Below are 27,668 nucleotides of genomic sequence, written 5' to 3' on the forward strand. Positions count from 1 at the left end.
CCTTGCTAGAGCACTAGGGTCGAATTCCATCTAGTACCGTACCCCTTTCACCCCAATTGCCCAGGACAATTGTTTACTGCAACTCCCATACGCACAACAACATCAGTGCCATGGTTGGGAGGCAACCTAGCGGTAAGGGAGGCAGAGGTGGACGACCTCCAAAATGTGGGCATGGTGGGCAGGGTAGGGGACGTGGCCAGCATTTGCAGGGTGCCCCTAGACCCCCATGTGTGGAGGACCAATCAGGGACACCCATGCCCCCCCTCGTTGAGGGAAACGTGGCTGACACCATCCCAGCTCAGCCCTTGTTGGACCAGCCCATTGTGGCACCTGACCCGGCACAGGATGACTCCCAGGATGACTTCCAGGTGAGCAAGTCTAAGCCACGTGTGTCGGTGCACATTGGGTGTCACCAGGCCACGTGGATCTGGGGCAGTGATGTCATCTGCTGCTCCAAGTAGGCAGGGTGGGGAGACTGCAGGGGCAGCTGCAGCTCTATCCACCCCAGCTCTGAGTCTCCCAGCCGGTACAGTGTCGGTCCTGGTCCATCAAACTGACGTTGCCCCTGCCAACATCACACTTCAGCCAATGCCTGCAACAAGACCTATGGTCATTGTGGCTTCGCACACTCACAGTACCCAGTCCACCTGCGCTTCTACCCCTACTGACCAGAGCGGCGCAAGCCACTCATGCTCAGCTCCACCTTTGAAGAAGAGGAAGAAGGGTGCTCTGGCACTACAGGCTGAGACCCCAGACATGGCTACACACTCCGACACGTCAAGGAAGCCTAGCTTTAATGACGCCAAACTTGATGCACTTGTGACCTATGTGTCGGCACATAGCCGCGAAATGGTGGTGACTGCAGGGTGCAAGACCACACCTGGTCAACGTAGGGCACACTGGCAGACCATCGCGGACCGCATAAGTGCCCTTGGATTTGTGAGGCGCACTGCTGATGATTGCTACAAGCGGTGGAATGACCTGAAACGCAGAGCAAAGAACAAGCTGGCCTCAAATCATGCCGCTACTCTGGTGACTGGCGGTCGGTCTCCACAAGAGGACAACAAACTCACTGAACATGAGTCTGTTGCTGGGACCTTCGTCACAGAGGAACAGATCCAAGGTGTGGGAGAACTACCTGATTACGACGCATTGTCCGGTGAGTGCCCATGCGTGTGTGTGTAATCCATGTGTATGTTGTTTGGGTGACGGATTCTGATTGAGTGCCAGGTGAGGGGGTGTACTCCTGAGTGTTATGGGTCACCCATTTGCTTCCTCCCATACATTCACATGCCTTGGATTTGGGTATGACTGTATCCCTTCTGCCCACAGTTGCCAATTAGGCCCACATTAGTGCACTTTAACTTGAACTGTCATCTTGCCACTACATTGTTCAGATTTTGTAAGTGTTCATTCAGGCTGATTGTTTCCACTCTCCCATTTTTTCTACGCATTATTCTGCCCTATTGCAACATATGTGATATGCTTCGGTCATTGTTTACTGCCCACACTGGGACACTACTTTTACCTGGTTATGTTAATGATTACACCATTCAGGCCGATGGAGTATTGAGCTGCAGAAATTTGTTATTAGGGCCTGTTTGCATGTGGAAGATGACAGGTGTTTCCTGTAATGTTAAAGTGACCAACCATTGATCAGCCCACAATGACTGTGTTATTGGACACTGGATGTGTTTCAGTGTGTGGCACATGCATATTTTGCAACACTATTCAGCATCAATCTTCGCATCATGTCGATGTGCCATGGATGTGTGACAGTACTCATTCACTGACATATTGCTGTAGTTTTGTAATTTACCGTGGCTATGCTACATGACATCTGTGTGTTGGCATGTGTCATGTATGTGTATTGGACATGCCACTCACAGCCTGATGTGTGATGCCAGTGCTATCCAACATGCTGCAAATGTGTTGCTTATCCATATTGCTCTCCCCAGTGTCTGCCTTTTTGACTCCACTTCCAACTCTTTGACAGTGCATACATGGCAGGGTTATAGTCATGTGGGACATGTGTAATTCATGTACTGGATCTCTGGCTTGTCATGGCCTATGTGTGTGCTAAGGTGCTCATGCCTGTTTCCATTTGTTGTCTTTCATGTTTTTGCAGATGATAACGTACTTGGTGCTGTTGAGGTTGAGGAGATGGTGCAGACTCAGGAGGAATCTCAGGCAAGACCGGGCACCAGTGGGGGACGTGGTGTGGTTTTGGGTGAAAACCCAAAGTTACTGCAGACCATACTGTCCAGGGGTGCCTCTGGTTGCACCTCCCCAGACCTCTATGCAGGTGCTGAGTCGGATGATGAGACTTATGTGCAGTCACAGGTAAGTGTTTCTGGCAGGGATTCTGTTCTGTCCAACCCACCTGGACCAGGGGTACAACCCTCTATGGGGATGTCAGTGTTGGTAGGTCCGCCTTTGGCGGTTACGGATGCAGGGTCACACTCCACAGCATCTGATCCTGTTCCTGGGCCAGCAGATCAGAGGGGGAATGCAGTCCTGCAGCCTCAGGCAGTGCCAGCACAGCAAGGTGCAGATCGCCTTGCCCCAAACAGGTGTGGTGCCCGTCGACGCGGTGGCCGTGCCCCACCAGGCAATACTGTATGGGAAAACTCCATGTACAGTATGGCAACCCAACAGGCAGCATCAGTAGAAATGATGGCTCAGGCAATGGAGAGGGTGGCCACTTCCATTATCCCCCCTGAAAGGCAGATGGAGCAACAACAGCAGGCAACAGACTCCATTTGCCAATCACACAGGGAAGACATGTTGCCATCCAACAGGGACAGATGGGCGGCACTGGAGACTCTGCGCGAATCCTCTGAATTGAGTCCCAGGGCCACAGGGAAGCCCTGAGGGTAGAACTACATAACCTCAGGCAGACTCTGGTTGCACTTGAGGCTTCCAGTAATTTAAGGGCAGAACAGCAGCTGGAGCAGCTCACACGTTCGCTCTCAGCTGAGCTGCATGCAACACGTGAGGAGATCGGGGCATCACGCGAGGCCATGCGTGCAGAAATGCAGGCAACCCATGATGTGCTGCATGGGGATCTCCGCACATTAATCCTCCAGAATCAGACCTTCCAGACCCGCATGCTTGCTGCCATGGAGGACCATGGCAGCATGTTGGTGTGCACCCTGTCCTCGAACCTCCTGGGTGGCCTCCCACACCCCCCCTGGCCTCCACATGGCCATTTTTGATTTTTGATTTTTTTTTACAGAGTGTTGCCTTGTGTGGCTCCCGTGGGCATCCACTGTATTCCGGCTGGGCACATGCAGGCTTGACCTGAGTTGGGTTAGATGCTTGCGTCCGTGAGACACACACCCCTCCTGCTTCCTATTTCCATGGGCTTGCAAAGGGTGTGACCAAGTGACAGTGAATTACACAGTGACTTTGGGCTCCCATGAGCTGTGTGGGCAGTCTGTAGTCAATACTGAGTAGACATCCATAGTGGATATTGTGTTTGAATTTTACAATGCATAGTGAATTGATATGTGCTTGTGCATCCATGTCTTCCTCCTAATCTGCAGGTTCCTTCCTCATGTCTCCACAAGGCCGTCTACTTTGCAGATGCAGTTCATGTTGTATGCAGTACACTAAGACATTTGTGTGGCAGCAACACTGTACAGTTGGAAGGGCTCGATGTGGTGGCATATTCAGGTAGTAAGACTATGACTACTTTAACTTAGTACTGTCATATTTTTTATATTTTTGATGAGGTGTTGCTGCATTGTATTGTTGGTAAGTATTTGGTCATGTGTGTTGTTAGGAATACATTACTGGGAGCATATTGTGTGTGGGCAGTTTCCATAAGGGACAGTGTACTTTGTGACACTTGTATCAGGTTTTGTGCATTGCTTTGTTTGCTTTCACATTGCATGACATGCCATGGTATGTTGGGTGGCGGAGCTGGGGAGGGGTTGGGTGACATGGCGCTGTTCTCATGTTGTATTTTGCAAGGGGCTAATGAATTTAGCAGCATAGATATATGTCTTTTGATGACACAGCATTGGCGGTGTTTGTGTAGGTAGGTATGCACACAATGTAACACTTCCAGGTGCCCAATCTCAGGCTGGTATGGTTGTGACAGTTGACTGTCCCTTATGTCATCATCATTGATTGTCAGCTGGTATGTACCAGGGCTGTGTGCACTCCACAGGGGTGTGATTTTATGTGAAGTAATTAGCCACCAGCTGCATACGGGCTGCCTCACCACATGCCCTTTCCCCTCCCATGCGCAGCGGGCGTGCATGTGGTTGGAGATGTGGGGGCACCACCATGTCCACCGGCAGGCCCCGGCGTGTTGCAACGTTATGCAGGACACATGCTGCCACTATGATCCTGCACACTACTGGGGGAGCGTATAACAGCTGCCCACCAGAACGGTCAAGGGAGCGAAAGCGTGACTTGAACACTCCGAATGTGCTCTCCACTATGCCCCTGGTTGCAATATGGGCTGTGTTGTATCTTACCTCGGGTGGCGTGGTGGGGTTCCAAATTGGCGTCATCATGTGGGTGCTCAGAGGGTAGGCACTGTCCCCTGGGGAGGTGGTGATGGGTATCATTAGTGGGGTTGTGACATTACTCAGTATCTGACATGCATGCATGTGCAGTGGCATTTATACTCACCAAGCAGCCATGTATCGCCATGCCGCCGAGATTCTAGGTCCGGGTTTAGGGTTGACATTCTGTAAATGAAACTGTCGTTGGTGGACCCTGGATAGTTGGCATATACTGAGGTGATGATTCCCTTGGCATCACATACTACCTGCACGTTGATGGAATGCCAGTGCTTGCGGTTTCTATAGATGTGCTCAGATACCCTGGGGGCCCGTAGAGCCACATGGGTGCAATCAATGGCACCTAGCACTTTGGGGAATTGTGCCACCCCGTAGAAATCCTGGACAGCAGCCTGCCTTTCTGCAGGTGTTCTGGGCAGGTATATGTGCCTGCGGACTGATGGGCGTGCAGTCATGATGGCCAACACCTGGTGTAGGCAGCATGACTGCGTGGCCTGTGACATCCCCCCACACTATAGCACTTGTCTGCTGAAATGATCTAGTGGCCAAGAAGTGCAGTACATTGAGGACCTTCTCCAGGGGGCTGAGTGCTTGGGAGCACAGGGTGGGTGATGTGAGGACATCCTCCCACTCACTCACCAGGTCGAGTATTATGTGAGGTGGAAACCTGTACCTCCCATGCACCTGGTCATCAGGCATCCCAAAAAGGCTGGTTCTGGGTGTAAAAATTCTGGGCCTGACTATCCTCCTCCTCCTCCTGCGGTATCCCACGACCACTGCTGCTAGGAACGGTATATTCATCCTTGCGTCTGAGCTTGTTTGTTGTTTGCGCGCACTTTTATGCTGCGCTGGTCCACGTATGCCTTCTTCCTGCTGGCGTACATGTTTCCGGATTAGCGCGTCTTTTTTGGCGCACGCATTAGCCCCGTTCGATTCCATGAATACGTGTTTTGAACGTGTGTGGGCGTTCCGCGCATTTGCCTCCTCTACTTCCCCCGTGCCGCCCACATTTTCACTCGTTGTTCCCCATTCCGCGTGTTACGCCTCCCTGTTCCACCTGCTTTTGTTGTGGGTGCCTAGCTATGTTGCGCTTTCGCTGTGCGCAAAGCGCACGCTGTTTGGAGATGTGTGCGCCAGCATGCGCCACGCAGATTTTTAGCGCACATCCAGGGATTTACACGCGCACAGACTTCCATGAATCGCTGTGCGCGGGTTTCGCTACGATTTTCGTACTTGCGCTGTGATTCGCACGCCTGCGCCTAAAATTTCAGCGCACATTAATTCCATGAATCGGCCTGTCAATCTAGGTTGGTCCTTTGTATTTTAAAGATTTAAATACTTTCAAAATACTGGCTTGTGAAATTGTCATTTATTAACGTGCAGAAACACCTTTGACTTTCATAAAAAAGCAAACCGTTTTTTGTGTCACATGAGCAGATCTTAAAATATGCTTGCCCAAGGCCTACAACATCTGGTGCGCTCTGTTCTGTCTACCACACCTTCCACTCAAATGGCCTCCATAAGAAGAAAGATCAAGTAATGGGCTAAATGATGCCACCAGCATGTGAGAAGGCAAACCTCAGAGAAGACAGCATAGTGATGTAGACATATTAGATGATTTGACTAGGATCACTGTACCGTTTGCTGGCAAATCCAGGATATAAGCATAAACGCTTTGGTTCCACAGTCTTGAATTTGGATACATATTCACCACTTTGGCTAATAGCTTATGCTTATCATTGGAGGTGATTGCTTACGTTTTACAACACACCATCTGAGCAAGCCAATTTCTAGACCTTCATCATACGCTGACATGTTAGTTTGCATAGTAACACCTATCTGGTGCATGTACATTTCTGATAATAGCACCTTTTGTGCTGCAAAACCAAATACATATGCAGGCACGTTTATAAACTTCAGTCATAGGAAAGGCTCAGCCAGCCCTGCTGGAATGTGCTATTCTAATCTTGCATATAAACTCATTCTGCAATGAGTGCTTAACACAATGAGCTAACTTCTGAACTATCAATACGCATTAGACCTTTGGCTATTGCACATGATCAACGTAATTCCCACAGGAAGGAAGGAATGCTACAAGAGTTGTGCAGTAGTGAGCACACTGACTACGTATAGCGCAATAAACATAGACAGAATTACATGTTGAATTGATCAAGGCAGAACAACTGACAGGCAATAGGTTTAGAGCCTCAGGAGCACGCCATCAAATATCCTGACATGTGGTGCTGTTTAAGTCTGGTGAGAAATGGAATCTTACTTATTTAGATCAGGCAGCTTTGTGGGGCCCCCTCCAAGTTGGGGACAAGGGCCCTTTTGCCCTCCCATAAAAACGTCTCTGCGTACAAATCAAACAAAGGAGAAAAACAATGATGTACAGTGCACTTGTATTAATTGACTTCACCATGAAACCAACCACAGGAAGGAGATGTATTTTAAGACCTCAAAGAAACATTGTTTCATGTGAACTTGTCTACAGAGATGTGTGCTTGATAAACGATCACTTAAAAACATGTTTGCTTGTGGTCCTAATATGTATCCAAATCTCTGTGGCTGTTTAATTACACAACTCATATCATGGGCATTGAATAACATGTTTTTCTCCTTTGCAAAAGTTGCATGCTTTTGGCCCAACAAGTATATATCTTGTTTTAAATGTGTTGCTGATCCCAGAATTAGCACTAGTGATTACTCATATTTAAAAAAAAAAAAGAAAAAAAAAAGAAATCACGCTTAGCTGTACCTCTTTAATGGTTCTCTGATTTTTATTTGTGAAGCATTTTTATAACTGTAGCCCCAGGAATGCAAGCTTTGGTGACACCATACATTTTCTGCACCAACTTTCCTCCCCGCCAGACCTTCTGTCACTGCCTCCTATCCCTTCCCATTACCCTCCTTATTACCTGCAAACAGAAGTGATGTGTTTTGCTTGCAGCATCCTATAGTCTCCAATAAGTCGATGAATATGCTGCCAGCAGGAATTTGCCCATAGTGGCAGTACCACGGCAGGGAATGGCAGTACTCCATGCTTGCAAAACCCTAAGTTACTTGGGATATGTCTAAATCCCCGAACCACCACGCTGGGGCCTCATAGCACCGTGTGCCATTGGGCAAGGTATTCCTCCACCTAGTTGGTTTTCTGAAGCACTACAGTATGAGACAACATACATTATGACTCTGCAATTGCAGTATTAAGGTACAATCCTCAGGCTACCAAGTAAACTTAGTGATGGCCTTTAGTTGTATGTTTTATGTGTAGGATTGCATTGGCGGTGTGCTGTGTGGGCATAGGCTGTGCATCAAGAATGACCCTCAAGTAGAGATTGTATGGCAGCCACCACAACGTGCCGCTACTATGTCAAAATCGTGAACTAAGGTACATCTTTTTGGTTTAGTAAAGAACATCATGAATGGGATTATGCGATGGTCATACGATGACAATTTAGGTACTGTGTATGCTTGAAACAATTCTCAATATTCATGTTATTTTAGTAGTCAGGCAAGCTCTAACAGATAATCTCTATCGGTAATGTGCCACGTTGTGGCGGCTGTTTGCCAGTAATTACCCCTTTAGCAGAAATCAACTTCCCAGTACAATTCTTGTGCCCATTTTTAACTGTGATTGCAATGTTTGAAGCAATGCTTTAACCCCCGAAGTAGGAATACTTATTTATTTGTAAATATAATGGCAGATATTATCGGCAGCTTCTCCACAAGCACACCAAACAGTGCAGGTAATTATTGTATGTAACCTTCCTCCTGCAGAGCTCTGGTTTGGCATTCGTATGGTCGTGCAGTGCTTCAGGTAGCTGGGTTGTGCCTGGCTGCCCACTTCTTTGTTTCCAGAGGATTGAGTTTCTGCTTGCACAATACCTGTCAGTGAGTAGGATATTACAAAATGTAAACCGTGACACATTTATATTATGAACATTGACATTAGCACAACAATGCATAGAGGATAGCATAAGAAATCAGCCGTTTAAAATATACCACCCTTTACCTTTACAAATGAGCACAGCAATAGTGTGGTTACAATGTGCTTGATTGAGATTTGTCTGTAGCAATGATTAGGTCACTTGCAAGTGAACACTGTGTGCCGGGGCCATCTTGTATCATCAGTCCATGGAAGGCTGAGCAATATTTCGGTTGAAATATCCGTGAAGTGTGAAGGGCAGTCCGAGGGAAGGCCTCAGCTAATTGACAACACATGTCAAGCTCTCGGTTGGAACCCTGACTTGATATGACCTCACATAGTGTGTTGTAGCCTAACATCCAATAATCTAGCTTTAAGAAGCATACAGAGGTATACATTGGTATACGAAGGCATAAGACATAAGGCATGATAGGGTGTCACAGAGTAGTCAGTAAGTATTGCTTCAAGAATTTGCATCACTTTTTTTACTCTCTCTAATGTCAAAGTCAGTGACATACAGACATACAGAAGCTGAAATATGGCCTTTCCTAGCAGCAAGGTACTGCTCTTGGGATACCATACTCAAATAGTTGCTGATTTAGCCAGATGCCAAATGTTACCAAGGGAAAACACAATATGGCCTAATAAGAAACGATATAAACACAATGCCAGGCAGTTGCCTTGAATATATGATGATATGGTATGAACGTTTATTTATATAGCTCTGATACACAATGTGTTTCAAAGCTCTTCAAGGCAAGGGAGGGAACAAGGGAAAATGCAATTACATTCTTAAAGGCCTCGAACAGTAAGGATATGAAATTAACTGTCATACTCGGCCTGACGACATTTCAGATATTTCAAAACCTAAGACATAGATAAGGAAGGGAGGGGGAGAGTGGGAAGGAAATGTAAGCAGACAGGCGACTATCATACTAGGCCTGACAACATTTCTGGTAGAGCCAGAGACAAATAAAAGGCGAGGGAGAGGGGTGCAGAAAGGGAGGGGAGGAACAAAACAAGTGACTATCGTACTCAGCCTGACAAAATTTCAGATAGTGCTGGAGGTGTTTGGGGGGGCAAGTAAGAGGAGGGGGGAGGAGACAGACAACGTTGTTTTCATACTAGGTCCAGGGACAATTCTGATAGAATAAGTGCATAGAAGAAAGTAAAGGGAGGAGGGGAGGAGATAGGAAAAGGGAGAGGAGGAGAGAACAGAGAGTAAGCAGTCAAAAAGAGTGGATAAGCAAGAGGGTAGAGTGAGTACAATTGCAGAAGTCAGTAGTAACATACAATTTTGCAAGCCTGGATACAAGATGAAGATGGGAACAGCATGATTCAGGGCCGCCACCATGAGAAGGGTGACGCACCGTGTATCAATGAAGTTCATAAAAGTCAAATCCAGCATTGGCCACAAGACAGTGATGGTGAAACCAGAATGTATCAGGACAGACTCCTGCAGAAGTAGGCTGGATGGGAACAGGGGGAGCAGGGTAGAAGAATCAAGCAAAACAGGCACCACCTGTGTGCGAGAAGGGGGGCACAAGGGAACATCCAAGGGGGGCCAGAGGAGTGGGGACGGCCTGTGGGGACAGAGGGAGTAAACACATGCTGGTGCATGCTTATCTGCTGTATGAGTAGGGATTCGGGCCATGGATCCTCCTGGTCCGAACAGGTCCAAACAGGAATTACCCTGTTCTTTGTCGACCCTTCGCTTCAGACGCCCGGGCGAAAGACACCCTTGATCTAAGAGTTAAGAGCAGGAAGGAAGAGGCAGGGCTAAGAAGGTGGGTGGTGCATAGGCCAGGTGACCTAGATCCATTTGCACCTGCACCCCATCTGCAAAGGAAAAGGGGCTGGAGAGCTCCTTAAGTAGGGAAAAAGAGCGGCAACCACGAAGGCATCAGGTGGGTTGGGCTTGCTACGTGGGGAAAAAGAGCGACAACCAGGAAGGCACCAGGTAGGCAGGGCTTTGGCCTGGTGAGCAAGATCCACTTGCACCTGCTCCCCATCTGCAAAGGAAAAGAGGCTGGAGTGCTCCTTGAGTAGGGAAAATGAGCAGCAACCAGGAAGGCACCAGGTGTGTGGGGCTTGCTAAGTGGGGAAAAAGAGTGACAACCAGGAAGATACCAGGTGGGTGGGGCTTAGGCCAGGTGACTAAGATCCACTTGCACCTGTTCTTCATCTGCAAAGGAAAAGAGGCCGGGGGGCGCCTTAATTAGGGGAAAAGAGTGGCAACCAGGAAGGCACCAGGTGGGTGAAGCTTGCTAAGTGGGGAAAAAGTGCGGCAACCAGGAAGGCACCAGGTGGGCGGGGCTTAGACTAGGTGACCAAGATCCACCTGTACCTGCTCCACATCTGCTTACGATCAGGCTGCGTAGCAGCCACCCATTATTGGACAAGCTAAATTGGACCTTGTCTTTGCAATGTTACATCGTCATTCTAATCTCTTACAGCGCGAAGGAACTGCTGGCATGCAAAATCCAGAAGGGCACAGTCCATGGGGGGGGGAGTAATGAGAAACCAACTTCTTGCCACTGCATAGGGATTGTTATGTAGTTTAATGAAGGGCACCATAGTACTCCCCATGTTCCTCTTGAGAATGTTCCCCTTAAGAAAGACATTCCATCAACATGTCTGAAGTCATTGTAAGGCAGACTTCATTTTGGAATTTTAATTCATAATGTTTCTTCTTTAAGTCACCTGGTGACATTACCCCAAATTGCGCTCTGTGGGCACCTTGTTAGTTTTAAAGTATCCACTCTAGACTTTTGGCAGACATTAGACTGTGGGCCTCATTTTCTAAATCCAGAGTGCAAAAGTAAGGCCTAAAACATGGCATTCACTTACACCTTACTTTTACTCCCTGGGGCATTTTGCACACATTTGTTGGAAGAGAAGTAGCTTGAGACAGGACTAACATGTGTGCCTTGCATGCCTTCTCCGACCGCACCAGGCTCATGCTTGACGACTGGATGAGATGTTCACTCGGTCATGAAAGAAGTGGATTCCCATGAACCTGCCCATGGAAAAGCAGGCTGATTCCATAGTAATCCATTGTGCATGCTGTCTGCAAACCTTGATTTGGAGGCACCATTTACATTTTTTATAAAATTGGATAGTTAAAGGAAAGAGTAAAGGGGATTTCACCTGTTTTTACTCTTTAGTTTTGCACTCCATTTTGTAAAGTTTGAAAACTGCAATCAGGGGATCCAACCGCATGTGAATGCTAACATCAGGGGTGTCCGACATGTAATTAACATTTGTTTGCAAAATGGCCCCTGTGTTCCGCCCTGTGTATACTGATGCACAGCTTACATTTGCCACACATTCCTGTGTGCCCTGGTCTGACTGCTGTCAACTCTACCTTCACATCGACCATTATTATGTGCAAAACCTCAGCCCCATATCACAGTACTCCTGCCAAAACTGTAATGAGGCTGGTGCCAAATTTCCAGTGCTCTCCCTCTGGGGCATGATCAAACAGAGGAATATTTAGTTCCCTCCTTGGCCACAGCATGTGACCATCTTTACAGCAGGGCAGAGAGCCCTCAAGCACACTCGCTAACTCTGACACACAACCCTCTGGAAGTTAATACCCAATTCTCAATACTGATAATGGGCCAGTAATGATATCCCCTCATAGAGATATAATTCAGTAAAGATTTTTATTTATTTATTTATTTTGGCATTTATAAAGCGCACCCAACCCGGGGGCATCTGGGCTCTGGTTTACAAGATGGCAGTGTTGGCACTAAGTTACAACAAGGTTACATCAGTAGTTCATTAGTTACAATTAGTTACAGGTAATGGTTACAAAGGTTATGAACATAAGTGATACATACATTTCATCTGGATCGAATTTGCGGATAAGGCCAACAGAATTATGGTAACAGTCATGAAAGAATTACGAAAGAAGCCGATACTCTATTAGTAGTATTTTGTAACCAGCCAGTTAATAGCATTGTCGAAGTGTTGCGATCCAGTGGTCGTTTCATGTGACAAATCCATCAGCAACACATAGGAGCTTATTTGGAGCTTGTTGTAACATAAATAAAATGTGTAAATGCATTGAGTAAGCTTTTTACGCATTTTCTTTCCATTAAGGGTCATTTTTGCTGATTTGTATGGTCGAGAGGAGGGGCGGAACATAAGTCACGTTTTCCTCCGCCTCCTTCCTCTCCACCATACAAATACTCCAGCATTCGCGCCAGTATACAATCCCATGCGGGCGCAAATGCTGGGTTTTCCTCTGGAGTCCGCTTGCTTTTGGAACCAGCAAAATGCAGGCAGACGCCACAGGAGTCCATTGTAAACACTGCCTGGCATCAAGCGTTTGCTTCATTTGCACAGCAAGTGCCAAAGAGTGGCGTACACGTGTGCATGCTGCCTTTTTACATTCCCCATTTGCACTCCACCATGCAAATGAGGAATAGTTGGCGGCAGGGACCTGTCAACGCTGAAGTGAAAACATAACAAATACCTATCATCAAATTACTGGGGCTTGGAAAATGAGCCCCACAGTAGTAATGCTGGCTCATCAGCCAATCATTGATGTACTGCATTTGCACAGACAGCCAGGAGCTGCATGCTGACATTGTAGGCATTGTCCTCACTAGAGATAGTGTGCCAATAGTCACCCTAATAGAATTGTTGTGGCAGTAGATATCAATTGACTGCTGGTTGGGAGCCCGGGAAACGTTCCTCTGCAGATGTACTGTAGCATCACAGATATTGGCCTTAATGAAGGTGCCACTTCAGTGATACAATCCCTTGTAGTGTGATTGTGCCAGTGATTGGCTCCTCCTGTAGAGAGGAATCACTTTTTTTTGCAGTATTGTGCTAGCAAGCAGTTCTTTCCTATGGGGGTGAAGAATCTGCCGCCATCAGCGGGGATAAAACAAAAGCCAGTACCTCGCTAAACCTATTTTTCCAGTAGTAGAGACGCGGTATCACTGTGCAGTTTTGCAGTAAATACAAGAAATTACAACTTCAGATCAACATAATATAAGTTTGTGAGTAATCAGTCACAAATACAGGCAGTAATTGGCCCCTCTGTGCTCGAAGCCTGTCAGCATTTATCCCTTCTGGGCGGATATATTGTACTAGTAATGCATTTCCAGGAGAAACATGAAGCCATTAATACACCCTGTGAATGTGTGTAATAACATTTAGGCATTAGAAGTATTAGGCCAGCAATAACCTCCACTAGAGTTACTGTGCCAACAATCGCCAGGTCCATACAGGTAGTGGAGAGATCATGTGCCTGTAAACATCAAGGTGCTCATTTTCAAGTCACCGTAGGCAGATTCTATTTGAATCCATTGTCTATGGTGCCTGTCTTGTGTAAATGGCAGGTGGAATTTAAATTGTATGCAGGAGACTCAACAGCATGTAAGTGCTAATGTTGGTGGTACCCTCCCAAAAAATACCCCCCTAAAAATGTTCCCCAAATTTCAGATCAGGCTTCAGTGATGTTAGGTAAGAAATAGTGCAGTCACACTGTGAGACTACACAAGACTAATCTCCTTGGTATTAGGCAACCCACATTTTGGTATAGGTCTTTGCTACACACGTTGGCAGTGTGACTGAGCAGCCAGGCCTATTTCAATAGGTGTAAATGTGAGCTGTAGAGCTGTACAGATGAAATAAGTCAATGCAAGTAACCAAGTCAGACTTACACTCTCAAGGTTTCAGTTATGAATATATATATTTATTTATTTACACATCAGTTTTAGTTAAGCATTCTTTAAAAAGGGCAATTTTTTGTAACAGTCAAGCAAACTTTGTAATCACTTTACAAAGTCAATAAAGTTGGAGAATACCCTTTGGACATGCTAATACATTTCTCCTACACCCTGAAGTGACTTCAACAACAAGGATAGTATTGCATTTATCTGAAACACCAATATACATTTTAGTCTCTGGGTTTCAGTAAGGAAGGGTTAAGGAAATAGAAAGGTTAGAACATACTTTTTCATAGCATGAAGACCGTTTGTATCCTCTGAAGAAATCTAGATAAGCCTTTCCCAGCAGTAAAAGTGTTCAACGAATTACAACCTAGGAAGGGACAAGCAATGCCAAAGTGAATAGATTAGGATGGGTGTCTTTAAGGAGCCAGGCTAGCCAAAGTAAATTGGACACAGTCAATAGTTGTGATGCACTTCTTCTTGGATAAAGTCTTTTGCAAAGTCAGATAGTTCAAGAAAATCACTGAAGGGATTCTTTGGCCCCTACGATGAAGGCCCCATAAGACTAAGGCCTGCATCTGTCTGACCACCTCATCCAGACCCCTCATCTCAGGGTAGGAGCCCTCATCACATGTACACTGCAGGAGCAGCTGTGCCTTTGTCACCTGTACACTGCATGAGCAGCTAGACCTTCGGATGCCTGATTGGAAGTAAGAACTACAGCTCCCATGACCACCGTTCAACAAAATAGCTGATTTCCATATTCAAGCTATTCATCAATTACGAAATGCAGCAGATCCTGGTCACTCACCGCCATTACACACATGGAGCAACCGATCCGCTTTCAGTACAGGCACTATTCGGACATAAGATGGTGAGTGCAACACTTGTCTGTGTTTGTTTATCTGGTTGCTAAGCAACACCCGACGAGTGCGATTATAGGCCGCTTTAGCCGTGCCCCCTACAGCGAATGCCCCATAAGACTAAGGCCCATACCTGTTTGGACCTGTCCGGGCCATTGGAGCCATGGGCCCATGTCCCTGCCAACTTCGCCATCGACCTGATATGCATCCAGAGCTGTAAGTACATTAATGCCATTCCATGAAGCTGGGTACTACTATCGCAGCGTTGTCTCAATCCCACGTGACACTCAATGGAACCTCATAATTCATATTTCTATGCATCATCACAATCCATCTTTCGTCATTCATGATTTCTAAGTTTGGCTCCTCCTTACTGCACTGCAGTCGCGAACCCCCGTGTACTTCCGCTAACATCCATGGACTTCGGAACTATTTCTCTGTATACCGATGACACCAGTGCTTCTTATATATTACCACATCTATTGGTAATTTGAAAATCAGTCTTCACATCACTGTGGTACACACCCGCCGCTGCACTGCTCCAACTCCCTTTATTGTATCTGCTTTCTAGGTATGCCGCCTTTTTTGTTATGTCTAACGGGGCAACTACTGACCCCGTATCCAGCCACCCTGTCTTACTACAACAATTATTAATGACAACTTCACATATCATCCCTTGAGAGCTGTCGTCCTAGCTACCACATCCCTAACAGCCCCGCCTCCTGATTGCAGCATGCAGGTCGACACCCCCACTCCCCTCTTGTTTACTTATGAAACACTTGTTTCCATTCATCCGAATATTCAGGTGCAACCCAGTTCATTTTGCACAATTGAACGACACAGGCTTATCATGTTTAACAGTGTGCCTCGCCTAGCCCTGACCGTTTCGGTATAGTCACTACCTAAATACTCTCTACCGGTCCAAGAACGCATGTTGCTGCGATACGTATAGTGCCTCCTAAATACCAAATGGTGATCAATCACTCAATCTATTATCAATATAACCATCAATGCCTTGATATGACTCTGCATCTTCTACCAGAATATGTGCAATGTAGTGGCCTCATTGTTTGATACTGCACCTTTGACCTGTATATTTGCAATATTGTGGACTCATTGCTCATCGGCCATTGCATGCCCCTGTATAGATGCATGTCTGCATTGCAGGCCTTTGTATATGTGTAATATTGTGGATTCCATTGCACACACGTTATGGTAGACACCTACTGACATACTTCTATGGTCTAAATCCCTCCTTCCGTAGTGATGACGCTACATGTGCAACGCTGCATTGGCACGCAATTTAGGGCCCCCAATTGCCTCCTGTTAATAGTGACCCACTTGGAATTCTGCGTATAGGTCGCTTCATGTCTAGTACCAACATTGAGTAGTTTGTAAGAAATCTAGGGCTAACTAGTGCCTATTGCCATTAGCCTAAATTAAACAATATCCTGCGTGGTTCTAACCGTTTCCTAACCAAATTGTTGTGTTACCTTTGTGTAGTACAAAACCTTTGCCCTGGAAATACCACACAGAAGTCCATCTCAAGCACATTATGTACGCCACCTCCGTCCTACATCTGTACCTATTGTGTGCCATACTGGCACCAGGACAACTGACCCACGTTACAGGACACACCACTATATTCTCTCCATATCACACCATTACAAGTATCTTGGCACCCATTTTGGGTATTTTACTCACTTAACCTCTACCCCAGCTGAATGCTAACTCTCAGCACTGCACACCTTCCAGACATCGCATAGGGACGTCAGTGGATGCTAAATCCCAAACCAACCATGACTACTCCAAAATCCTGGACCAACAAACACCTATAAATCATTATAGCACCCAGGGTTTATCTAAAACTAACTTACCTTGTCACACTTCAATAAGAAACTCTAGACTCTGTGCTAGATGTACCAGACTCCACAAACTTCCTGTCAGAACCACAATAAATATCTGCCCTAGGACAGAATGCCCACCCAACAAACATATTGTTAAGAAAAAAAAGCAATACTCCTATTACCTCACCTATGCCTAAGACCGATGATCTTACCCTCAAAAAACAACCTCAGAAGAAACTTCCCACCTCGACACTTGCTAAAGAACTAAGTAAATGCAATCACCGAAACTTTGGCCTAGCCAAAACATCCCAGATCTCAAGGGCGCTTTAATAATCTCTAGTGGATCTCTAGTGGCACATGCTATCGGGAATGCTGACCTAATCCAGGCTGAAGACTATGGGCCTCATTAGGACCCTGGTGCTCCCGTAATGAAGGGGGCCGGTACGGGACCGGCCCCCTTCATTACGGGTGCGCCGAATACAAGCTTCCCTTTGCGGGACCCGGATCGGACTCCTGGTAAAACCAGGCATCCTTTCCGGGTCCCACGAGGGGAAGAGGGAAGTAACAACGGGACACATGTAATGTGCCCGTTGTTACCTCCATCCCCATTCCCATTGAGCCCTATGGGGGCTCAAATGGGAATGGGGAATGGTTCCTGCAAGGAGGAATTACCGGGTCCTCCTATGTCGGAATGACCCGGTTATTCCTCATGGCAGGAACCCGGAAAAGGAGCCCGGTTTGGTGGCAGCCATGGAGCTAATAGCTCCATGGCTACCGCCAAACTCGTAATGAGGGCCTATGACTTCCTAGCCATAACAGAGTCATGGTTACATGCAGCAGCAGGCCCTGCCCTCTTGCTTGCAGTCCCTGACAATTATACTATACTCAGAGCAGACAGAGTCGATTTGTGAGGAGGAGGTATAGCTCTCATAACTAAATCTAACCTAACCATGAGACTTCCACCTTCACTTGATGTCAAATCATGTGAATCACTTCCTGCAAAACTACCCATCTCTGACTCCCAAGCGCTTACTATCCATCTTATCTATAGACTTCCAGGCCCCATTGGTGCTTTTGAAGAGGATATCTCTACAATTCTATTTGACAACCTGAGAACTACTTCTCAAATACTTTTGCTGGGGGATCTCAACCTGGGTTTCAACGACCCCAATGACCAGCAATCCACAGCAATCTCGAATGTGCTCACGGAATTTGGCTTTACCCAAAAAGTGACTTTGCCCACACACAACAAAGGTAGAATGCTAGATTGGGTGGCAGAACTTAACTGTAAGGCCTCAATCACTTCCATAATGCCTCGGTAGTGGACTGACAACTACCTCCTATCATTGACGCTCGCAGTAAAAATTCTCACCACTAAAAATAACCTAGTAGCTCCTCCCATCTTCACCAGGAACAAAAAGAACATCACGCCAGATAAGCTCATACCACTTATAACACCTATCCTTAACACATTGCCAGATACTAGTGACCCCACCACTCTAGTAGTGGAATAGAATAATACCATGACCATAGCACTAGACACTATCGCCCCACTAAAAATGAGGAAAAGTAAACCCAGAGCCCATCTGAACTCTTGGTTCACTGCGCAGCTTAAATCTCTGAGAGCAGAAAAAAGAAAATGTGAAGTCGCTTGGAGACATCTACCCAACAATGAAAATAAAACGAACCTCATCAAAATCTCGGCCCTTTATAAGAAAGAAATAATACATATCAAACAGGAACGTATAACAATAGGATTGAGCAAACTCAAGAACAAAGGAACTCTTTGTAATCCTAAAAGAGTTGGAAGCCCCTTTACCCGTAACAGACAATTGTGTGAAGGACACAATCTGGGGTGCCAATATACAAAATGCCCTAACTAACAAAATCACCATCCTCCGGAACAAGATTGCTGACAAAAAAACGAACCTACCTATTTCAGACCCACCCGTCAGTACTTCCATGCACCATCAAAATGTTTCAGCTTTACAAGAGTCTCAATCCTTGAGGTTGAAATAATCATTTTATCCCTTAAACCTTCAAACTGTCAGGGAGACAAGTGTCCAGCCCAAATTATCAAAGTTGCCGCGAGAGACCTCGCACCATTTATAACTAATTACTTCCTCTTTCTCATATGGCTCCATCCCTAATAATTTAAAGGAATCCTGGGTCCTTCCCCTAATTAAAAAGCAAACACTTGATCCATCCATCCCCACTAACTATAGGCCCATTACGACAGTGCCTTTTATACTCAAAATCTTAGACAGAGTGGCCTATCTCCAGATCCAGGATTATTTAGAGTCCAATCAGCTCCTGGGAATCCATCAATCTGGTTTCAGGCCCCAACACAGTACTGAAACTGCAATGATTGATCTCAAAACCCAGATCGACGAACTTAAGGACAGGCAGAACACTGCATTACTACTTCTCCTAGATCTCTCTGCCGCCTTCGACCTGGTGGACCATAAGGTTTTATGCAATAAACTTGACTCAGCAGCTCACTTCTCACAGGATGCCATAGCATGGATCCAATCCTTTCTGAGCAATAGGACCATGAGAGTATTCGAGCATTCAGCGGCAGCAGACCCCATTCCTATTACATGTGGTGTGCCAGAGGGTTCCTGTGTCTCACCTACTCTGTACAATATATTTACTAAGCCCCTTTCGATGATCTGGACCTTCTTGGTGTCACCTACACAAATAATGCAGAGGATACCCAGATTCTCATACCACTTACTGGGGATTATGACAAGGATTTGGCCTTGGTAAATAAAATCTATCTCATCATCCAGGCATGGATGGCTGCCCAGGGTCTATTCCTGAATGAATACAAAACTGAGCTCCTTATTCTGGGGACTGCATCTAACCTTAACAAACTCGGCCTCAAATACACTTCTTTATGTTTTTACCTAGACTCCACCCTCTCTTTTGCTAAACAGGTCAATGCCATGTCATCAGCCTCCGCATACACATGTAAACTGATCAGAGCTTGTAAACCTTTTCTATCTAAGGATAGTTGCAAAACACTAGCCCGAGCCCTAATTTTGTCCAAGTTGGACTACCCCAACTCCCTTTACCTAGGTGCTAGCAAGCATATCATTAACAAGATCCAAATTCTTCAGAATAATGCTCTGAAAACGGCACAGGGCATTGCCAGGAAAGAGCATATTTCAGAGGCAAGGAACAGAATATTTGTCTGTCTACCAGTGACAAAATCCTGCTCAAAACTGCTTCATTAACCCACAAGTGCCTAAATAATCCTGCCCCTCACTACCTTGTGGAAAGAATCAACAGAAAAACATCTAGCCGACCCACCAGGACTACTAACACAAACTGCCTAGTTGTAGCAAGGTTTAAATTGACTAAGGCTGGGGGGAGTAGCTTTCCCGGTCACAGCAGCTCAGTTATGGAACTCCCTTCCCTCCTCCCTGAGGGCAGATCAAACCTTTCTGAACTTCAGACATAACATCATTAAATGGCTTAGAGATAAAGACAACTATGGGCCTCATCACGAGTTTGGCGGTAGCCCTTAAATACGGCGGTAGTGCCGTTACTGATGGATTTAAGGGTCCGCCAAATGATGGCTTCGGCTGATTTCCCCCAGCTCTTAGCTGGGGGGAAATCCGCAGAGATTTTGCCAATTATTGGCGCATTTACCACCGGCGGGGAATCTGTCGGCGGTAAAAGCGCAAAATTTCCCCATTGAGCCCAATGGGGAAAGGGGCATTCCCGAATGGGCTCAATGGGGAATGGGGATGTCCCGTTCCACCAAACCCGTGATCCTGCACTGATAGCACCGGTGAGTTTGGCGGTAGGGCTAATAACGCCAGCGCTATTAGTGCCGGTGTTACCACCCAACAGTTGATGAGGCCCTATGTCATTACACTATTAGATAGATTAATATAGAGACCACTTACATGCCTGTGACAAACCTCCTTTTTATTTATTCACTACACTACCCACATCTGCGCACACCTGCCGAATTTTATTGTCTTGTAAACTGTTGTATAGTACTTATGTAACCTATGTAACTTTAAGTTGAAAATACTCTTGTTTCTCTTTCTGCGCTCTGATACCCCTGGGTCTGGCGCGCATTATAAATGAATAAACAAACAAACAAATAAGCCTGCAAAAGGGGAGTTGAAATCAACTCAGAAAAGGTAAGCCAGTGCACTTCTCAAGTCAGAAAACACTACTTATGGCAATAAGGTAAGTACTCCAAGCCCACCACCGTACCTCTAGTTTGAAGAAAGTGTTCCAGCTGGATTCCTCCTTGCTACAGCCAAGCAGACCCTTGCTGCTGTGCCTCAGTCATGGGGACAAGAGGGAGGACGTCTGGCAGGCTCCTGCTGCAACACTCGGGAGAGAACTTTGGAAGCTATGGATTTTCTTGGATTCAGTGGCTCTTTGTGGTTTCAGAGCCTCGGCAACAGCACTGATGCAGAACCAATATCCCCGGTTGGACTTTCCTTGCTCCCTTGGTCCTGCACTCTGGTGAGGGGACTCTGGATTGGGATTGCCTGCTTCTTGAGTGTCCTTAGGAGGCTCGTGGAGCTTTTGGTTGGATTCGTTCTGCAGAAGATGTTGCACTCACTAATGGACACTCGACCCCTGGCATTGGGTTCCTACAAAACTGGAGAGGCACACCAAGTTGGGGATTGCGCCAAAGTTCAGTTTGTCTCTGGCCTAGTTGGTCTAACAACCCAAGGTGAGAAGTCATTCCACCCAGAGGTTCTCTGTCGATGCGAAAAAGGAGGTCAGCACAGCAGCAGGGCTTCACTGGGCACTTCGTAGTCCAGGTGATTGCAGCAGGCTTCTCTTCATGATTTCTTCTTCAGATGTTTCTTCCAGTGGTTGATTCTGCCTATAGTCCCAAGAACCTCGCCTCTTAAGATTGTTCTCACTCATTCACAGCCCTAGGCTGTCAATAAGCCAGCAGGGTGGATGTCCTTTCCGGACTGCCAGCCATCCAATCAGGACTGGTTTCATTCAGGCACACCTAGAGACAATGGATATGGGAGTTGTGGGACCCTCCCTCACTTTCTGTCTTTCCAGACACAGTGGGGCCAGGGGGGAATTGAGGCCTGAAGCCCAACAAAAGCAAAACACACAAAGGACTCAAACCTGTCTCATCTTACAGAGTAAAACCCAAGAAAGACCTCGCAAACAGAAAACGGCAAAGAAAGAATAAAAGGGGCATTTTGACAAAATGGACACCCATGGGTGCTTTACTGCAGCTGAGGGTTCAGCCTGTGGTAAGCATACACACTGGTAGTAAAATGTTATCCACTGCCATCAGCCATTTAAAGTAGTAAGGGTAACACATTTTTTTACATGAGTAAATAGGATACGGGGTTACTAGGTAACTCCCCAGCACTCCCCATAAGAAGGTGTGTGCTGCACCTACAGAGTAAAAAGGTAAGTAAGATCAATTTCACCTTACTATTCTTGGGAACAGTAGTTCACCAAGGAAAAGGTATTTAAACATTAAAGGAATAGTGCGGTCAGAAATATTATTGTCCCAAGGGTTCGGGCATGTGTTTTTAAGCATACAGTGATCGATCGCACAAACATTTCCTATGCACCTTACCGTAGTTTTCCTCTTTTCTACACATGCGAAATCAACAGCAGGGCACGCCCATTTTATGATAATCTTATCCGTTGCCGCATCGCCCAAGCAGGACTGCCCTGGCGGCACTAATTCATATGCCCCACCCCTGAGGCTGACATCACCAAACCTAGTGATATTCTATGCCTATCTCCAGGACGTTACTGGGCAGCGTAACCAAACACGCCCGGTCATCACCTATGTGACGTGACGCAGAACCCAGAAATCAACACACATCATCTCACAACCTAGCACGTCACAATTCGGAATATAAAACTATACTTTAAAAGGAAATAGCAAAACTGTACAATTTGTAAAGTACTTTTATTTCACAATAAGAACATCTGGCGATTGCCATATTCAATCAAATGGGTCATTTTTTTCTTCGGTCTCGATCTGCAAATGTTTATTGTTAGTCACGCGGTGTTCCTTTTGGGTAAAAGAACCGCTTTGGATGCACCGTGAATCGCAAGGCTTGTGCATCAGCTTGGCGCTAGGCCACCGTAAACAATGTTAGGTTCCTCTAATCAATGGTACCGCGTAAGGGCATATCGGGCCGTAGCGATCGTCCCAAAAAAGAGTAATTGATATCCAGCCATTGACGTGTATCTGCAGCTGTCGGTTGAAAAAACCTGTCAGTTGGTATCTGGAATTGATGACAATCGCAGAAAGGCAGGATGTATCGGTTTTGAAAACATAACAGAATTGTGTCTCAGTAGCCGGTCTTTATTACAATTTATCATTTTACAAATTAATTTGGCCCTGTGTTAAAACTAAAGATGAACACAGACGTGAAACAATGGGAAAACATAGAAAGCAACGTGGACAGTAGTCTATAATTTGCTTTGGAGGATAGTGCTATGGAGTATGTTCAGCTCGAAATGGGATGCAGAAGTTGACACTACAAATCGAGGAACAAATAGACAGCATTTTAATTAAATATTAGTATTGAACCTGGGGGAACCAATTGGTGGTCTACATGCATCTCGATGCTGGACTTCCCATGTTCCCGGTAGAAAGACCAGTACACACAAAGGTTGTACTTGCGTTTCATTGCAATATGACAGACAGAACAAACAAGTACAATGTAACTCAGCAATAAAGGTCGGCTAATGATAAGTTTGTTCGTAAGTCTATAAAATCGTCGAAAATCAAACTTACATTATATTCGGCATTTCGATTCTCTTGGCACAATGCAGACCGTAACGCAGACTCCGTTCAAATCAACGATTTTTCATACACTGAATTTACATGTTCATTTGACCAGTTTTTTATCTTATCCCTTATTTCAATTCATTTCGGAATTGTCCCTTTCTCTCAAGGTCGAAAAACAATTGAACCTTATACTGTGTGCGATGCGTGGGCTTCCTCAGCTCGCAAGCCAAAATTCAAAGTTGGGGACCTTCACTCAGAGTGAAGATACATTCTTAGTTTGCAACATCTTGTGTCGGCGCATGCATTAGAAAGGGACTTGTGAGGCACAGGCACAGGAGGAAAAATGTGTGGGGTGTCAGTGCTCGCTGTTCGCGGCGCTGCTGAGGGGTAAGGGAAACTTCGCAATGACATAATGCGGCCTAGTCCAAATTTGGAGTCGAGGGTACACAAAATGGAGTCCAAGTCTGTCTAGCAGCAGCTCCAACTCTGCTTATGTCAGGGCCTTCTTCCCCATTGCAGCAGAAGGGCAGGATGTCACTTTTGCGTATAATGTATGTGGGCTGGGGGCTCAAATGACCCACTCCTTGCTTACATTAACAACGACCCCCAACACATCCCCCATATGAATATATTGGTCAGAGTGCTTCTATTTCTCACCAACAACCCACTTTGATATGCTGATTTGCTCACAATCAGTAGTTCAGCTATTTGGGCAACTGTTTGGTAAGGCAACTGCAGAACCCCAAAGTTGCTTTCATACTGTTATCCATCTGGACCATCACGATCAGTGAAGGTCCCACGGTAGCTCAACGAAACTGGGAAGTGTGAAAGCATAGCGTAATATTGTATGGCATTCGTAAAAATTGTGTAACATTGTATGGCATTTGTAAAAATTGTACTTGCTGAAAAAAAAATTGACATAGGATAGATTTCAAAATACAAATTGGATGCTTTATTTTGACACTTCATAAAAACATTCTTGATAAAAAAAAAAACAGATGGTAATCATTTGTACCGGGAAGTGAACTGTTCCACAAGCTCTGCTTTAGGTGGACAGGGCACGTTGGCAATGTTTTGTGGCAATGTATGTGTCCTCGGAACAAAATCGTGCGTGGTTCTTTGAGTATGTATCTCCTAGACAGTCATAATAAGATATTTCACAAAATTGAATTCCATTTCCTCACATATTGGCTTGACCACCCATATTTTGCTTCTTTTCTTAAAGGCCATTGTGTAGCGAAGCATCCCAAAGATTTCCGTAGTCCTCATCCCTTGAATGTACGATCGATCATCAAAAGCAAACATACTTATAGACATGGTCTGCGAAGGATGCAATTCGATCCCAATTGACACTGATGACAATTGATATATATATCGATAACATAACAAATTAAAATCAAGTCAATGGCAATGAGATGAATGAACATAACACTAATGTGTACGTTCGTTCGAAATAGATAGAAATTTAGAAATGAAGGAGATATGATTAGGTGACCTGCCCTTACCTTGACCAACAAACACTTAGATTCAGCAAGCAGGGTAGTTAGTGGCAGGAGTACAGGGATATATTCACAGGAAGCACAACGACGAGCTGAATCACAGTGGTCACAGAAGTTCTCAGGTAGCACGTTCACAAGTTGACTTGCAGTGCTCAAAGATGTTTTCATGAAAAATATCAAGTAATTTATAAAGAATTTGAAAAGAGGGTCTGTATGTGAATGAATGATGTGTATATGGCGTGGTCTTATGTGGATTGCAGGAGTGTGGCCTCCTTCAGGGGATCCTGCCTGGAGACACGGGGCGGGGAGGGCATGTGGACATTGACCCCTGTGCCTAAGATACCTTTGAGGTGTACATGGTGTTTGGCACCTTGGCCGTTCCCACCCTGCCAGCCCCCTTGGGAGGGCACGGCCACAGGTGTGAACTGCCATTGAAAGTGGAGGGGGTATGGATGGGCATCAGGCGTGTAGACAAGGCCCGGAACACTGCTGAATGGAGACACGCTTATGTGGATTGCAGGGGTGCAGCCTCCTTCAGGGGATCGTGCCTGGAGACACAGGGTCTGGGGAGGTCATGTGAACATTGACCCCTGCGTGTAAGATACCTTTGAAGTTTACATGGTGTTTGGCACCTTGGCCTTTCCCACCCTGCCAGCCCCCTTGGGAGGGCACGGCCACAGGTGTGAACTGCCATTGAAAGTGGAGGGGGGATGGATGGGCATCAGGCATGTAGACTAGGACCAGAAAACTGCTGAATGGAGACACACTTATGTGGATTCCGCGGCCTCCTTCCGGGGATCCTGCCTGGAGACACGGGGTCTGCGGAGGGCATGTGAACATTGAACCCTGTGCGTAAGATACCTTTGAAGTGTACATGGTGTTTGGCACCTTGGCTGTTCCCACCCTGCCAGCCCCCTTGGGAGGGCATGGCCACAGGTGTGAACTGCCGTTGATTGGGGAGGGGGGATGGATGGGCATGAGGTATGCAGACAAGGACCGGAGCACTGCTGAATGTAGACACACTTATGTGGATTGCATGAGCGCGGCCTCCTTCAGGAGATCCTGCCTGGAGACACAGGGTCTGGGGAGGGCATGTGAACATTGACCCCTACGCATAAGATACCTTTGAAGTGCACATGGTGTTTGGCACCTTGGTCATTCCCACCCTGCCAGCCCTCTTGGGAGGGCACGGCGACAGGTGTGAACTGCCATTGATAGTGGAGGGGGGATGGGTGGGCATGAGGCGTGCAGACAAGGCCCTGAACACTGTTGAATGGAAACACACTTATTTGGATTGCAGGGGTGCGGCCTCCTTCAGGGGATCCTGCCTGGAGACACAGGGTCTGGGGAGGGCATGTGAACATTGACCCCTGCGCGTAAGATATCTTTGAAGTGTACATGGTGTTTGGCACCTTGGCCGTTCCCATCCTGCCAGCCCCCTTGGAAGGGCACGGCTACAGGTGTGAACTGCCATTGATAGTGGAGGGGGGATGGATGGGCATGAGGCATGCAGACACGGCCCGGAACACTGCTGAATGGAGACACACTTATGTGGATTGCAGGGGCGCGACCTACTTCAGGGGATCCTGCCTGGAGACACAGGGTATTGGGAGGTCATGTGAACATTGACCCCTGCGCGTAAGATACTTTTGAAGTGTACATGGTGTTTGGCACCTTGGCCATTCCCACCCCTGCCAGCCCCCTTTGGCAGTGCACATCCACTGGTACCAACTGCCTTTGATAAAGGAGGAGGGATGGATGGGCAAGAGGCGTGCAGAGAAGGTGCGGAACACTGCTGAAGGGAGACAAACTTGATTCACTGAAAAACTGAAACAACCATTGATAAAAGTTCTATTGTGTTTTATTTTGTTTCTGATTATGATGGCACAAATGTACTACACATTAAAGACTTCCGGTTGCAGCACAGTGTGGGAAAATCCCCTGTACTGACCGCTGTCATTGGGTAAAGTTTCTCTAATGGCACCAACGACACAGGCGGGTATTACTCATCGAATGCGGTGTCAAAGCCTCCCATGAAGCCACCATGTAAACAAACAATAGGCCACCAGCCTGTACCACCTGTGTAAGAGAAAGATACAAACTGTTTTTAAATGAACAAGATTAGTTGCCAATGACAATTCTTGTATCCAATGGCATTGTTGCCAGTACAAATGCTACCTAGATACTGTACAATATTGAACGACTATGAATTGCATTAAATTTGGGACACAAATAAATATTGCTTCATGGATGTAAATGAAATTAACATAAGGAGACCACTATGATATCCCGAAATTGAGATTGATGTATAGAATGGCAAGACTACATTTGTTTGGCATTGATAGATCAAAGTTACAACAAAATAGGAGACAACCATGAAATGGTAGTGGCCTAAGTGACATCACAACTAGAGTACACTCACTCGTTACTTGAATTGCGTGGGCGAACTGTTGCTCAAAGTTCGTGCATAAGCACCATCATAATCCTCAACATGGTCCATGTGAGGCAGGCTGCCCTGAAGTCTGGCAGCTCTGTAACAC

Source organism: Ambystoma mexicanum, chromosome 3p, assembly GCF_040938575.1.
Source record: "Ambystoma mexicanum isolate Mex_15411 chromosome 3p, UKY_AmexF1_1, whole genome shotgun sequence".
NCBI classification, from domain to species: Eukaryota; Metazoa; Chordata; class Amphibia; order Caudata; family Ambystomatidae; genus Ambystoma; species Ambystoma mexicanum.